At 42.5% G+C, this 16928-nt stretch overlaps 1 non-coding gene across 1 annotated transcript; it reads left to right on the top strand.

Annotated features, from left to right (window-relative positions):
- The first annotated feature begins 9667 nt into the window (after positions 1-9667).
- Positions 9668-9775, top strand: LOC116623785. The gene has a single exon (XR_004297762.1). It is a non-coding gene; the product is annotated as a U6 spliceosomal RNA (small nuclear RNA).
- The last annotated feature ends 7153 nt before the right edge of the window (positions 9776-16928 follow it).

Here is a 16928-nt window from a genome sequence, read left to right as displayed (position 1 = left end):
TCAAAGCACATCAAACTGTTCACTTGAAGAGGGTGCATTTTGTTATATGTGAATTATACTTTAAAGAAGTTGAATCTGTTTTGCTTTTAAGGAAAGTGTTAAAATAAGCTCAAGAGCTTGATGTGTTTATGAAGAATACTTGTAGACGCGGATGTGGAAAATGTTCAATTAGAGGTGAATTAACGAGTGGCCAAGTAGCTCTGAAGATCCAGGTGAGCTTATGGAGCATGAACTACCAAGCAAAGATGTTTCCCTAGTGCTGCCCTTTTTTTCTTTTTTTTCCTTTTTTTTTGCATTTTCTCCAAAGTGATGAACGGACAAAGTAATGATTTAGTTAACACTCAGGATCAGCAAGGGTTTGCGGGAGGATGACATGGTTCTGGTGTACATGCTGAAGCAGGTTAAGAGAGTTTGTAGAATGCCTGGATCAGAAAACACAATGTTGCAGAGGGAGTTGAGAGAGTGGGCCATTTGGAAAATTCATAACATAACCCATAACATGATGGAATGAAGATTTTCTTGGGGAAGATATGCACATGGCATCCAATCCATGAAGAAGACAGAATTTAAGATAGCCATGTCATACTGTGATAGAATTGCATACTAATGAAGAGTTCAGTTGCCTTTAAAGGACGTTTGTGTGTGCGGCATCACCAACAAGAATGGGAGACAGGAGAGGTAGACATGGGCTTGTAGACATGAGATGGTGTCACTTGACATTGGCTTTAGATGGCTTTGGGTAGATGGAAGGAGCCTTGGATAGGAACCCTCAAACTGGGCTCCTATCCAAAAAGTGGATAGGTGCCACTTGACATTGATTTTAGATGGCTTTGGGTAGATGGAAGGAGCCTTGGATAGGAACCATGGAGGACAATGGGAATAGTGGGTATTCAGGTTTGCTAGCATGCATGAATACATTCATTTTCTATACCTCATAACAAATGGCCACAAACTTTGAGCCTTCAAACAACCTCAATTTATTATCTTCAAGTTTCTGGGAGTCAGGAGTCCGGGCATAGCTTATCTGGGTCCTTGGCAAGGCTATCATCAATGGATGAGCTCTCATCTGTGGGGTCTCAGCTGGGGAAGGGTCCACTTACAAATTCTGTTGGCAGAATTCATTTCTGTGCACCTGTAGGGCAGAAGGCCATTGCATCTTCAAAGCCAGCAAGGAGAACAAGATTCTACAAACAGCTTGCTGGTAAGATGGAGTCTGGTATAACACGTCATAATCACAGGAGCAACATCTCATCACTTTTGCCATATTCCCTTGGCAAGAAAATGGTTAGAAGCAAGTCACACATCCTACACTCATTCAAAGGGAGAGGATTCTCCAAAGGCATGAACACCGGGACGTAGAGATCATGGGGGCCACCAGAGCCTGTCCACCCCCACGACCCAAGAGTTCAGCATGAAATCCTTTAGGAACTTTACCATATGTCCCCCAAATTCCAGTCCTACAGAGCAAGAGTGACTTTAATTCTACAGAATACTTCTCCTGAGAATCTTCATCCATCCCCAAGGTGCAGCCTTCTGCAGGTCAGACAGACCCTGCCTTGGTTGAGAATTCTGATAAGGCTTTCATGCACGCCCCAGTTTCCCAGGGGACACATGAAGCATGCTTTGTTCCAACAAGATCTTTGGCAATGCAAGTTCACACAATCATCTTCACGCTCTGTGCCCCTGCTGGGTCCTCCACGCCCTAAGAATATTCATGAAATCAACAGGACTCCAAGCCTCTTGTCTGTAGGCTCTGACGGTGTTGAATTTGTTTCCTGGTCACATGTGGTGGGGAGCTGGCTTGCTGTTTAATCACTGTTGATCTGTGTGGCTTTGCTTCATCATGCAAACTGCCCCAGGAGGTGAGAAGTCCAAACACCCCTCTAAAATATCATCATTGGATCCAATGGCAATAAATAACAACAAAGCACAAATATTTGTTTTTTCCTTGCAGTCCAGCCGAGCCCAGGGAGGCCAAGGCGTGGAAAACAAAGGAAGCAAAAGCAGCACCTGATTCTGTCCTCTCTTCCCCAGCTGCCTTTCTGGGAGGGGATGCAAGGGTACCGTACTCAAATCCATCCCATCCCATCCTATCTTACTCCTCACATTCCACTCAGCCTTGTTTTCAGAATCAAATGCTTGGCAAATTGCCATACTGCTTGGTGGAGGCATAATTTGCCTGCTTTCCTTTTCTTAAAGGGAAAGGAAAAAAATCAAACTGTGACTTGCCCTTGAAGGGAGAGTGTTTCCTCATTCCTCCCCTGCTGCAAACCCACCCGTCCACTGGCGTTCTCATTAATATGTCACGCTAAGGACGAAGGAAACAACATCTCCATTTCTGAGGCCAAGTAAACCCATCATGTTGTCATCCTGGGTAATCTTCCCATAATTTGATATCCCAATCAGCTCCAATCTGGTTATTTTATGGCCCATATGTGCCTGGTTCTGCCGCAAGAACTCTGATTTACTGCTGTGGCCTCTCCTACAAGGCTCAGGAGAAACGGCATCACCCAAAAGAAAAATGGAGTATAGTCAAAACCTGTCTGCCATGCCCAGTGAAGGAAATGCTCCTTAAAAATACGTATTTTTTTTTTGAATGTGCAGAAATTCAAAGGAAGGTCCCTGGCCATTTCCAAAAAGTCTGATTCTGACCCAACTGCAGTTCTTCCTTCTCTCTAGCTAGATTTCAAAACGAGGCAGAATGCCATATTCTGACTTTGAAGCACACTTCTGAAAATTAATGAGGATGAGAAAACCCAAGTTAGGAATAGTATTTTGGTTTTAAGATCTTCTGACATCTTAACTCAATTAACTAACCGAGGCCAAGGAGATAATTAGTTGAGCATGAGGTCAGTCGCTTCTATGGAAGAAAAACCAGAACCCTCTGGGGCCTGAATGTGGATATAATTCCTATAATTTATTCACTCCAATTAAGCATTACCCATGTGTCTTGTGCATGGCAAATGAGACCTTGAATTCACTCTAGGAGCCATAAAGAAAGACGGAAGGTCAGTAATAGATTCTCTTCCCACCTAAGCAGCCACTGGCTTTTCCCCCCCAAACAGGTAACAGTATCTCATGTGTTATTAGTGTCTGATTTGAAGCATAGCTGTAGGAAAGAGTCTTTTGTGCTTTGGATAAATGGAGCAGAACATGGGTTCCATTAAATATTTAAAAAGTTTCTCCTGCATGATCCATCAAGCATCATATTTTTGTGTCATAACCGTTGACCCACGATGCAATGATGGGTGTCCAAAACACACACTTGGGCAACATGGCGGACTCATAACACATGCAGACCACTGAGGAAGGTTGGAGAAAACCCAGTAATGTTGTCTACCTTCGGAGCCATGCGAATGTGCCCTTTGGCCCCAGGTGTGTCTGTAGTTGATCCCTGGATGTGTCGGACACACAAGAGGAACATATGGAACAGACCAGAAAAGGTTCCTTAGAATAGCATTGACTTAACTGGAAGAAGCATGGCCAGGTCTCGTGTTCAGTCATGGAAGGCGTCTCTTGCTAGACCATGATGTCCCAGACTCGTGTTGTCCGTCTTGCATCCAGGAACTCATGAATGAGTCTCCGGGACCAGGGCACAGCAAAAGGGTCCTCCGTGCAAAATACCAAAGGGGTCATCTGCATTAGCAATCTGTAAGATTCAGGTGTCTCTACTGAGCCATGACAATACTCGTATTGGTCAAGTATGGCTCAGAAGAGAGACTCTCTTCAATTCTGCACGAACCACAGGGTCATTTTGGCAAAAGGAGGCTTCTGAAAAACCCAGCAGCATTCCATCTCATCCAAGGACCACGTGCTAAAGTCGTCTGTGCTTGTGGCAGGGCCCAGGGAATGCCAGCTCCCTGCAGGTTCCAAAAGCAACGGCACCAACAAACAATTTTGCACAGAGAGGGGTCATGAGCTGTTCACGAAGGATTTGTGCATGAGGAATCTTGAGACATCTCCTTTGTCCAGTGGATGTGGAAGTTAGTTTGGACGCAGCAGAACTCCTGCAAATAAACTATGGGACATACCTAAAGAAACGTGCTTGACCCCTGGTAATGGGAATCCATAAAAAAAAGATGATATTAGTGGATCCTGGAAAACGTAAGTACAATTAACTGGAAGAATTCCTTCCCTGAGCAGCACAGCTCACTTGGAGGCAGGGAGGGAAGACAGTAGTCATGATTACAGGTGCACCATGAACTTTCCACCCAAGCCCATCGTTACCAACAGGTACTACACACTAACACGGACCTAGTTTGGGTAATGATCTTAATTCATGCTACACCCTTTGGCATAAAAAAAAAAATCCTCAAGAACACAGCTAACAATACAAAAGACTCTGAAACCAAGGACATCACAACTTTAATTACAATCTGGCCGACATATGCGATGCTCCTATAATTCTGTAAATTGCGTCTGTAGACTCCCCAGCCTCTATATAACAAAATAATAAGGTTCGTCCTCCATTATAACCCAGTCGGGCTTCACCAACAAAATAAATCTGATAACCTAGTTCATCTAATGAGAGCAAAGTCACCGTGGGTGCAGATTTAAATGACCTTTTAATTATTCATAATGTAAGATGGACTATTTAGAGGGGGAAAAAAAAAGAAACCTATCCAGTGGGCAGAACACTCACTTGAAAGAAATAAGGCTAGCATTTAAGACTAGGGTTAACATATTGATGCCAGCCTGTCTCATTCTGCACTAATTCGTTGGTGCCATAAACAGTGACAATTTCACATTATAAATCCTACCTATCCTTAATCAGGCATTAAAAATAGGATTTGTTCCTGGTGCTAGGATGCTACATGAAATCAAAGAAACAAGGATCCCGACACATCAGGGGTGAGGATGCATGATTTGATAGACAGTTCACAGGAAGAGAAGGAAGACCACATCCTTACCTGGGACTCAGTGCTAAATCAAACAGAATAAGCATTGCTGCTTTCAATTTTTTTTTGTCTGCAGCTGAGGTTTGCCTGAGTAGACTTATTCCAAGTTTGGGTAGATGTGGGGAATGGAATGTGAGGGGTTACTTCAGTTTGCTATTTACTACCAATATTTGGTGTATCCTCCCTAACAGGCTAGTAGGGGATCCTGAGAAGGAACACACACGGAAATGGAAAAGAATACCAGACTCATGGTCTGTGATGTGCCTGTGGTTTTCCGTAGGTCAGAGACTTCAGACCTCTTAATGACCCTATTTTGATTAAACGTTGCCACTGGACCAGAAATCCACTGAGATAAGATACAGAAGATGGGTGTGGTAGATGCCCCCTAAGGAATACCCTCAATGAGACACGTCTTTGTATATACCCCACCTCTCTTGTGCAGATGGCACCTGTGAATTGCTTCTAGCCAACAGAACATGGCAATGAGATGTCACCTGTGTGATTAGGTTATGTGATATGGGACTCTGTCTTAGCAGTCTGAGTAAGAGGTTGTCCTATAGGCTTTGAAGAGTGAGCTACAGTGTTCGCTGCTGCATATGGACACAGCTATGTGCCCAAGAACTGAGAAACATCTCTAACACCAACAGACGCCGCACAGGTAGGAAGTCAAAAAAAAAAAAAAAAAATGTGCCTCTTCTTTTCACTACATCTGTATCTTTGGGATAAATATCCAGGAGTGCAATTGCTAGGTCATAGGATGGAGTAACTGGGTGATGGGTATTAAGGAGGTCATGTGATGTGATGAGCACTGAGTGTTATATGCAACTGATGAATCATTGACCACTACATCAGAAACTAACGATGTAATATATGTTGGCTAATTGAATTTAAATTAAAAGAAAATGTGGACCTCAGTCCTTTAGCCTCAATGAACTGAATTTTGCCAACAACCCCATGAGCTTGGAAGGAAACCCTGAAATCCAGGAAAAAACACACAGCCTGGAAGGCACCTCTATTGTAGCTCAGCCAAACCCCGAGCAGAGTACTCAAGAAGCCATATCCAGACATCTGACTCATTTAGAATAAATGCATCATACATGTTTGTTATTCTAGGCTGCTAAGCTTGTGATGGTTTGTTATGCAGTATGGTTACCTGATACAGAATTCTTAAGAAGGAGGTTACCAGGATATGCCTGAACAGCCCAAAATATCTCATCTGGATGAATTTAATCATGCTCCAGTGTCTAGTCTCTTAAAGCTCAAAAATGAAGACTGAATGCAGCATTCAGCAATGGAGTGACATTAACCAAACTCGTGAGTTGGATGAACAACACAAAAATGCCAATTCGCATTTTGTTTCCTTCTTTTGTTTCTTTTGCTGTTTCCCTCCCCTTCCCACATGGGAAATAGGATAATCATACACACCAGAAAATGCATACAAGCTAACCTATGTGGGAAACCAAAGTATAATTAGAATGTTGCTTTCTGCACACAGAACAGACCAAGTCAGGATGCACATCCCAATATCCAATCACATCATGGTATCTCATCTCTGGCTGTCATATCCAAAAAGCACCATCAACTTTGGAGTCTGTCACTCTTAGAATAGTATTTTGGATGGATGCTGATGGGCTCTGCCCTGGGCACCTCCCGTCTCTGTGATTCAATCCCTGACAACTCTTTTACCTTTCGTAACATAACACAATGTAAGCTAAATTTTTATGTACCCGAGAACCAATCTCTCCGGTGAATGTGCACATGGTCGCTCTGACCCTGTAGGTGTTGGCATTATACTTTATGCCAAAGTCCATATTCTTTCTTTCTTTTTTTTTTTACTTTTGTTTTATTTCCTGTCTAAACTCTTTCAAGAGCACCAACAAATTTCACCCAATACTGCTTGTACACAAGTGAAAGGAGAATCTGAGAGCTTCAAGAGAGGACACAGTCTGTTTAGGGCCCCAGAGCTAGAAAGTAGATGAGCTAAAACCAAAAATCACCCAACATACTCACGCCCTGTTGCTTACAGAATCTGACTTTCCAAATCCCTTCACAAGCTAAGAGCGTGTTCAAGCCCATATAGGGGCTATGCCCAGGGATCAACCTATTCCCCACTGTAAGTCTGAGCTCCATAGACACTTAAGTGGCAACAGGTAGAAGCTGAGCCCACCGCGTGTGCCTTGGGCTCATCTCACGCTAAGTTTTGAGGCAGACATGGTTCATTTGCTCATTAGCAATGCTGCAAAGCCAGGAGCTTCCCAAGAGCTTTCTTTCAGCCAGCACAAACTTTTCCTTTCCCCTGCAGCCTGGTGTCCTTGGTGAAGGACAGTTCAGGTTAACAATACAGTTCTCAGCAGTTCCAGCACACTCTCTGTTGCAGGGAACACACCAGTGTGTCCCAGAAACTACCATATTTCATTTTCCTAACAACCACAGGACATAGGTGTGTTTATCCTTATTTTAATGATGTGTCCACTGAAGGTCAGAAGAGTTATAACTTCAACAACTCCTAAGCCAGTTAGCTGGAGTATCAGTTAGGGTTCTCCAGAGAAACAGAACCGATGGGATATATAGGGACATAAATACCACGTGGACTTATGTGCTTCTTGGTATCCACCCAAAGGGGCTGAAAGCTTATGTCCGCACAAAAACCCACCCGTGGATGCCTATGAGTGCTTTGTTTATAGCTGCCAAAACTTGTAAGCAACCAAAATGCCCTTCAGTAAGTGACTGGATAAATAAACTGGCCCATCCAGACAATGGAATATTATTCAGCACTAAAAAGAAATGAGCTATCAAGTCATGAAAATACTTGGTGGAAATTTAAATGCATATCACTAAGTAAAAGAAGCCAATCTGAAAATGCTATGATTCCAGCTCTAGGACATTCTGGAAAAGGGAAAACCATGGAGACAGTAAAAAGATTAAGAGTCACCAGGGTTTAGGGGGAGGGAGGGATGAACATGTGGAGCACAGAGGATTTTTAAGGCAGTGAAACCACTCTGTATGATACTATAATGATGGATCCATGTCAGCATACATTTGTCCAAACCCATAGAATGGTTTGGTCACCAAGAGTGACCCTGATGTAAAGTATGGGCTTTGAGTGATGGACGGCATGTCCATGTAGGTTCACTGATTGTAACAAATGCACTGCTCTGTTGGGGGACGTTGATTATGGGGGAGGCCAAGGGATGAGCAGAAGATACAGAGGAATCTCTGTAGGTTCCTTTCATTTTGCTGTTCCCTAAAAAAACAAAGCCCAAGTAAAGCATTTGAGATTCGGAAGCTCCACACTTTTGGCTACTTCTCAGCACTCACAAGTGCACGCTTCTTGGAATATCAACTACATCCCAGTGACAAAATTGAGTGAGGGTGTCAAAAGTTCTGGAATTAAGAAACCCATGACCTTCATGGAGGTGTACCTGAGAAATACATAATAATGCTCAGGGAAAAGCAAGGGCATGGTGCTGGCAGTCAGACCCCAGACAGGCAACGGATTAATGTTTAGAGACGAGCCGGCTCCCAATCACCCTGGGAGCTTGGTTTTCATTTGGACACAGGTGTCAGCCATGCATATCCCAATTAGAAGAAAGCAGACCCATCCAACGTTAGGTGCTTGTCCTGAGTCACGGGGTTTTTCTTGTCTCTGTAACAGTGCACTGATGAACGCCATCATTCCGTAGCATCCAGGAGACTCTGGGTGCGGAAATACGTAACCCACCCCGTTTTACTTTATGATTGCAATTTTTATTTTCTGACCAATATCATGGAATGGCCGTGAGGACAGATTCTGGAGCAGATTTTAAATGAGTTTTGGGGGAATGATGGCATAGCTCACAAGCATATGTGATGATTTTCATTGGAGCACCGCGTCAATACCGGTCACATAGAAGTAGCACCGTTCCCATTGTTATCCAAAGTGCTTAGACTTGAAGGAGCATCCCTCCACTTTTTATCAAGACTTGCAAAAGAAAAATAGAGGCAGCTTGGTACTCACAAAAAGATTTTGGCCATTTAGCTAAGATTTGTATATTGCAAGACTTAGGTCCCATCATGGGTTTGGATCCTCCAATAGTTTCTTCAAGAGCAATCATCCTAACTACATCTCAAAATGGACTTAAGAATCAGAGAATTGATAGAGTTTATTGTGGTGAAGAGCTGACATGACCTAAAGACAAGTCTGGCCTTTTGGCTCCTGGACGGTGACTCCCAGGCCCCTGAGGAGAGTGGCTTCCTTGGCCTCCCACCTTGGACCACATGGCACTGTCTACAATGTGACTCATGTTGGGGGATTTGGGCTCTGCCACCTCGGTTCCGACCTGCACAGGAACCAAAGGACACAGGTATCAGCAGAGACTGGAGACTTATGGTCAACCAGGGAGGCATATAATGTGATATGACTTCAGACACCAAGGCTCAGGCGAGCTCCCCCAGTTGGCGATGCCATGCATGTGTTCTCACACATCATACCTGGGAGGAGGTGACACCATCCATGAGTCCCAAGAGAAAACAATAGAAATCCTAAGTTGGGACCCCCTCCTGGACTCTGCCCCAGGCACCACTTCCTTTGGCTGATTTCAATCTCTCCTTTCTCTATAATAAACCATCACTCTGAGTGTAACAGCTTTCATGGGGTTCTATGAGTCCTTCTGGAAATTTTCCAGAACTGGGGTTGGTCTTTAAGGACCCCCTTGAAGTTTCAGCTGGTTCAGAGGCAAGGGCAATTTTGGGGGGATGTGCTTTATCACTTTCCAATTGGCATACCTCAAGCTCACTTCGGCAGCACATACACTAAAATTGGAACAATACAGAGAAAATTCGCATGGTCCTTGCCCAAGGATGATCCAACTGGCATAACTGAATTTCCAAAGAAATTTCCAAAGAACACTAGAGTGACATGGGATTATGTTGATCTTCAGTGGAGTTATCCATCCCACAAGTTGAGCGTTGGACATCAAGTATCCTCTATAAGTAAATGGTCAACAGTTGTATGAACTATGTTGGTCATACAGCAATGCATCATCAATATTCACACATCTAGACCATATTGTTTCAAGTATTATTATTTCCAACTCATGGAAGAAGTTTACAGAAGCTCTGACAGTTCTGGCAACTCTTACAAAATGGCGCAGCTCATGCAACAGGTCATATTCATAGGTCCGGAGATTTACGGTGTGGACATCATTGGTGGGCATCATTCTGCCTCCCACATGAAGCATCTTTGCTGCATTAAGACTTCCCTGAATGTATCTGTAGATATGTGTACACACTAAAATATCTTTCCCCTGTTTCAAATCTCTCTTGTAGGGTCTTGATGTCTTTAATCCTTGGCCATTTACACTGCCTGCAAATTCCATGTATTCTGCCCAGGGCAGAAGCAGAGAAAAACAGCACAACCTTTGTTAATGATTCATTTCCCACTAATTAGCCTACAAATGTTTGCTCCAAATGCAGCCAGTGTTACATGTTATGTCAAGAAACTTTTGCAATAAGAACGGTACCTAACTATGTATTATGCCACACCTTGAAAACATTTTCCTAGATATCAATCATTCAAAAAATTAAAAATTTCTCTCATCCCTTAGAAGCAAAAATATCCATCTTTTATGGAAGATCTTGGCGAGCAATGCATCAACATTGCACATACAAATTCTAAAATACGTTGAGATTCCTTCTTTATTTCCAATTTTGATCGTGGATTTCCTTGGGAATCAGGGGCAGCCTTAACTGACCTCCTTTTTAAAAAGCTCATTATAGACATCATTTTCCATGCAGTTTCTGAGGGTGGTGGGTCTCCCTGAATGTCCTCCCTCAGTCTTCCATTGGACTCCAGGTAGGCCTCCTGGGCAAAGGAGATTCATGGACAAGAGGAGTCTATAGTAGAGATGAAGGAGACTTTAGACAGAGCAACCTGTGAAATCCTTGCAGTTTGCCGAGGACGGTTTGCATTCACTGCTGCCTGGGCGCTTTGTCTGCCGGAGAAAGGCAGAGTCTCCAGCGGAAATACTGTTTATTTCATCATTTATATCACTCTGCACACGACATGGTTTCCAAAAGACACTTTCCATCAGCGCCACGTGGACGCCACCTCTCCAAAGCTATCTGTTGGTGTCCAGTTGTCATTTTCAGGATGTTCGTTCAAGACAGGACCGAGGACCCCGCCCATGAGGGCCACTGTGAGCAGAAGCTGTCCCCTTCCCATAAGAATAAGCAACATCATTCTGTGGAAACGTAAAGTGTTAGCATCGACAGTGTGGGCAGATGCTTTACAAAAAGTGGTCCCATCTAGATAGTAGCCTATGGGAACTTCTCCATCGTCACTACCGAAAAAAACAAATGTCCAGAGACCATTTCAATTTCGGCAGGTATAGAAATATTTTAACTGAAACATAAATACAAACTGAAAGCAGCCAGAGGAACAAAAATCAGTATAAAATGGATTCTACCCAGGAAAGTAAGTCTGGATTTTTAGATTAAAGCAGGTATTCGATTCATCTAATTTTTTTTTAAGATTTATTTATTTGAGAGAGAGAGAATGGTGGGGATAGGGGCAGAGGAAGAGAGATAGAATCTCAAGCAGATTCCCTGATGAGTACAGAGCCTGACCTGGGGCTCAACCTCACAAACCTGAGGTCATGACCTGAGCCAAAATCAAGAGTCAGACACCTAACTGATGGAGCCACTCACACACCCCTGATTTCCCCACTTACAGACAGAGACATCAGTCCTGCACAAGTTTAAATGACCTCATGTGGAATGCACGTAAGCAACACTGGGGATTGGAACAACACATCCCAACTTCAGATCAATCTGAATGATTAAAATCAATCTAGATGTGTTAAACAGGAGATGTATTAACTTACTTACAGATACCAATAAAGACCCATAATCTGTTACAAAGAAGTAGAATATTCACAAAGAGAAATCAAGACGGTCTCCCCTCTCCCATGCAAAGAAACCAGCATTTCCTGGAAAAACCTTTGGAGCCATGGATGATTAGAATGTGGTAGAACCATCAAGACCACGCCAGCCGGACAGCCGGTCTGACCACCTTTTCTCTCCGATTTGTGATAAGACTAAGTTTTGAGTCTCAGTAGGATCCCAAATAAGAACACTGTGGCAATTTAGCTGGATTTGAGAGTAAAAATATTAATGCTGCCCCTGCCCCCCAAAAAGAGTTAAATCTGAAATACATCAATGATACTCATCAGTGACATAGGCATTGAGACAGTTTCTTTCATTACAGAAAACAGAATTAAGTAGTATTGATGGCTCCTTATATGTGAGCATTTTTATGCATAAGGACAGAAAGAGTATAAGCAATTGTAAGTTAGAGTATCTTTCCATCATTATCCATACACTGTGAATAAACTAGAACAAAATGCACACACGCTATGAATATGTTTATCATTAATCTCTTTACCTTTCGGTTCTGCTGTATTTTGCAATGCATCAGATCCCTTAAAACAACATCAATCCGTATGTTGAGCTGTACCTGGATATCTAACATTTTCATATGAAAGCACATTACTATGACAATTATAGTACTAACACCACTGTGAGTGCTGACACTTCTAACCATAATCTCTTGCAATAAAAAAGAAAAGAAATCCAATGCACACGTTTGTGAGGATAGCGCTTCATTTTATCTAAAATTCCCTGCCTGGCTATACAATCAGTGTGGATGATCCATTTTTTTTATTATTATGTTAGGTTGATCCATTTTTATAGAGTAGGGAGCTATGTTCTTTTTGCTTCAGTCTTATTGGAATATAATTGACACATCACACTGTGTATGTGTTGAGCGTGCAATGGGATGATTTCATATAAGTATGTGTTGCCCCTGTTGGTGGGAATGCAAGCTGGTACAACCATTCTGGAAAACAGTATGGAGGTACCTCAAAAAGTTAAAAATACAGCTACTCTATGACTCAGCAATTGCACCGCTGGGTATTTACCCCAAAGAATAAAAACACAGTGATTCAAAGGGGCACGTGCACCCCAAAGTTCATAGCAGCAATGTCCACAATAGCCAAACTGTGGAAAGAGCCAAGATGTCCATCGACAGATGAATGAATAAAGAAGATGTGGTATGTATACACAATGGAATATTATGCAGCCATCAAAAGGAATGAAATCTTGCCATTTGCAATGACGTGGATCAAACTAGAGGGTATTATGCTGAATGAAATAAGTCAATCAGAGAAAGACAATTATCATATGATCTCACTGATATGAGGAATTTAAGAAACAAAACAGATGAACACAGGGGAAGGGAGGGAAAAATAAAACAAGACGAAATCAGAAAGGGAGACAAACCATAAGAGACTCTGAAGTCTAGGAAACAACTGAGGGTTGCTGAGGGGAAGGGGTGGGGGGAGGGGTAACTGGGTGGTGGTCATTAAGAAGGGCATGTGATATGAGGAGCACTGGGTGTTATATACAACTGATAAATCACTGAATTCTACTCCTGAAACTAATAATACAATATGTTAACTAAATTGAATTTAAATAAAACACATTTTTTTAAAAGTTTATGTTGCAAAATGTTTTGCACACGATTACCACAATAAGATTAGCTAACTCTCCCATCATCCATAGAGAGAGAACGTGGGATGGGGGATGCCAGGGGCTGGGGAGGGGGATGGGAGTTAGCATTTGATGGGGACAGAGCTTCAGTCTGTTAGGGTGGAAATGCTCTAGAGATGGATGCACAATAATGTGAATGTACTTCCCACCACCAAACTATATGCTTGAAAATGGTCAGGATGGTCACTTTTATGAGTTTTTTTGAGCCACAATTAAAAGTAAAAAGATAAAGAAGGAAACAAACATAAGAAATAATATAATGTAAATATAACGACACAGAAATGTAATGCAAACACTGAGTAAATAACATTTAATGCAACATTTAAAGAAATCAAAACAAATTATAAAATAAAAAATAAAAAATCCATGATGAGAACGATATCAAAATGTTGAATAACAACAGCATCCACATTACTGATTTTTCTGCTTGCTTTTGCTTCTGATATGACTCAGCACAGTCTCTAGTAAAAGCTCCCCTGCCCTCCAATAGCAGGTTGGCTTAATTCTAGCTCAGTGGTTCCCAAGGGGACACTGAGCAATGTCTGGGGACACATTTTTGTTGTGGCAGAAGTGTTATTGGCATGTGATGGCTGGAGACCAGGGATGTTGCTCAATGCCCTATAGTGCATAGAATGCCCCACATAACACAGAAAAATCCATCCCTGAATGTCACTATTGCTGAGGTCACTCTTGCTGCCTTAGCTGTCTGTCCATCTATCCATCCATCCATCCATTCATCCATCCATTCTGTCTATCTATCTATCTATCTATCTATCTATCTATCTATCTATCTATATCTATCCATCCATCATATCTGTCTGTCTGTCCTTCCACCCATCCATCCATTCATCCATCCATCCATCTATCCATCATATCTATCTATCTACGTATCTATCTATCTATCCATCCATCCATCTATCCATCCCTATGTCTGTCTATCCATCCATCTATCATATCTATCTATCATCTATCTATCTATCATCTATCTATCTATCTATCTATCTATCTATCTATCTATCTATCCCATCCATCCCTATATCTTCTATCCAGCCAGCCAGCCAGCCCTCCATCTATATCAGTTCTTTGCAGATGGGGTGATTTTATTCCTAGGGAACACTTGGCAATGTCCAGAAACATTTCTGGTTGTCAAGCCTTGGCATGGGGTCCTCCTGACATCAGGTGGGTGGAAACCAGAGATGTTGCTCAACACCTTACAGTGCCCAGGATGCCCCACATCAGCTCCAAATGTTCACAGTGCCAAGGTGAAGAACCCCATTTGGTTGATCACAGTATAGTCAAAATTTCACTTCTACATCAGCCTCCTCAGTCAGAATGGAGTCTCTGGAATGTTAGGTCCCGGTGTCATTAGTTTGCAGCCACCATGCTTCCCGTCTGCTCTGCCTGGACCAGGGAGGTGGCTGTGGGGTCCTGAATGCTCATTAGCAAATTCAAGTCAATCTCCATGAAAGAGAACTCACCAGCCACCACTGAGCAAAACCTCCAGCCCACCACAGTCTCCAGACAGACCACCCTAACCTCCAAAGCCAACATTTATATTTGTTATTCCCATTTCCAAAAAAGAAAAAAAAAATAGATCTTGCCACCTAATGTCTGTTCTTGATAAACATTCTCTCGACTCCAAGAGGAAATGGAATCCACTGCACACTCTCCAGCCATTCGCTGCAGTGATCTACAGAGATAAAACTTTCGAAGATGGAGTGATTTTGATGTCAATCTCCCTTAACCATTGACGACACAAACTTCATCATGCCTTGCGGCTTCTATTGTCATGTTAACACAGTGAAGTGTAGCTTACGTGTTCCTGGTGTTTATCATAAAGTTCAGTGTGAATGTTGTAAAAATAGTTTTCCTTCAATCTGGCTTCCCCTTTGTGGGGAGAAATACACGCACAGAGCAGTGCACACACCAATTCTCTGCTTTAGAAAGCACAGCTCAGTGAAAGCAGAGAAAGGCATTCATCCTGACATCCCATGTGTCTATCACTCCCAGGCCCGTGATGGCTGATACTGTTAGGACAATGTCTGTTTCATAAACCCATAAATGGAAAAGATCGAGCTGCCAAAGTAACACATGGACATCAAGACCATGGCAAGTTGGTTCTCTCTTCTCAGGATGGCCAAGTAGTATGTTTATCAGTTATAAACATAACCCATAAACTTATTATCTCCAATTAAATTCCTGGCTTCTTCTACCTGAGTAAATTGCTGCAAAAATCCATGATGCAGCAAACAATAAAAACTTCAGCTGTATCTAATATCAGGGGAAAAAATGACATTGCAAAATGTTAGTTGGAAATTTTAATTAGGTTTATATTTGGCTATAATTTTAAACCAAGACAATCTAGCCAAGCAATACTTACTGCCTTTGGGAGCCCTTAATAGTGGACATAAGGCAGTTTATTTAGCATGGATAATTTCTCAGAAGGGACAATGAGAAGGGCCCCAGAGAGTACAAGCAACTTGTCTTGAAAGGATACGTAAAATCATGGCTTGCCTTGGTGTAATTGTATGTTCCAGGCTCCCAAGCAGAATTTGGCAATGCCAGCTGAAGATCCTCAAAATGAACTTTGGATAGAGCTATGCTTTGATTATCATCAGAACACACAGCCTCTTCAGAAGTTAAGAATCAGCTTTGATTCATAAGCTCATTGTTGAAAACCTGATCCACACAATGAATGTCCTGCTGGGCTTGGAGCGGCCAGGGCAGAAGGATTAATGATGTCCCAGTCAGCAGGGCAAGGATAAAGAAAGACAGTGGCATGCTGATCCCCTCAAGAAACACTTCTGGTTTGAATAAAATAGGTAATCAGGTTCTCCAGAGAAACGCAACCAATACGTATAGACAGTCATGGAAAGAAATTTATTATGGGAATTGGCTCACATACTAGTGGAACCTGAGAAGTTCCAGGATACACTCTCTATAAGCTGGAGACCAGGGAGAGCTGTGGTGTCAATTCCAGTCTGAGTCCAAGAAAGTCAATGGTGTAAGTCCCAGTCCAAGGGCAGGAGAATTTCAATGTCCAAGCTCAAGCCATCAGGCAGAGAAGAAATCCTCCCTTCCTCCACCATTCGTATTTTATTCAGACCCTCCAAGATTTCATGAAGGTCCACCCACAGTGGGGAGGGCCATCTGCTTTACTGGGTCCACTGATGAAAATGCTCATCTCATCCAGAAACACTCTCACTGACACACCCAGAAATAATGTTTAGCCAAATATCTGGCACCTCATGACCCAGACACATAAAATTAACCATTAGAGCAATTTATCAAAACTGCTACGCTCAGGGCACCTGGCTGGCTCGGTTGGTAGAACATGCAACACTTGATCTTGGGGTCGTGAATTCAAGCCCCATGTTGGGTGTAGAGCTTACTTAAGAAAGAAAGAAAGAAAGAAAGAAAGAAAGAAAGAAAGAAAGAAAG

Source organism: Phoca vitulina, unplaced genomic scaffold (genome assembly GCF_004348235.1).
Source record: "Phoca vitulina isolate PV1807 unplaced genomic scaffold, GSC_HSeal_1.0 scaffold60, whole genome shotgun sequence".
Taxonomy (NCBI): Eukaryota; Metazoa; Chordata; class Mammalia; order Carnivora; family Phocidae; genus Phoca; species Phoca vitulina.
The sequence above is the reverse complement of the archived record's forward strand: the minus strand, read 5'-3'. Positions and strand labels throughout refer to the sequence as shown.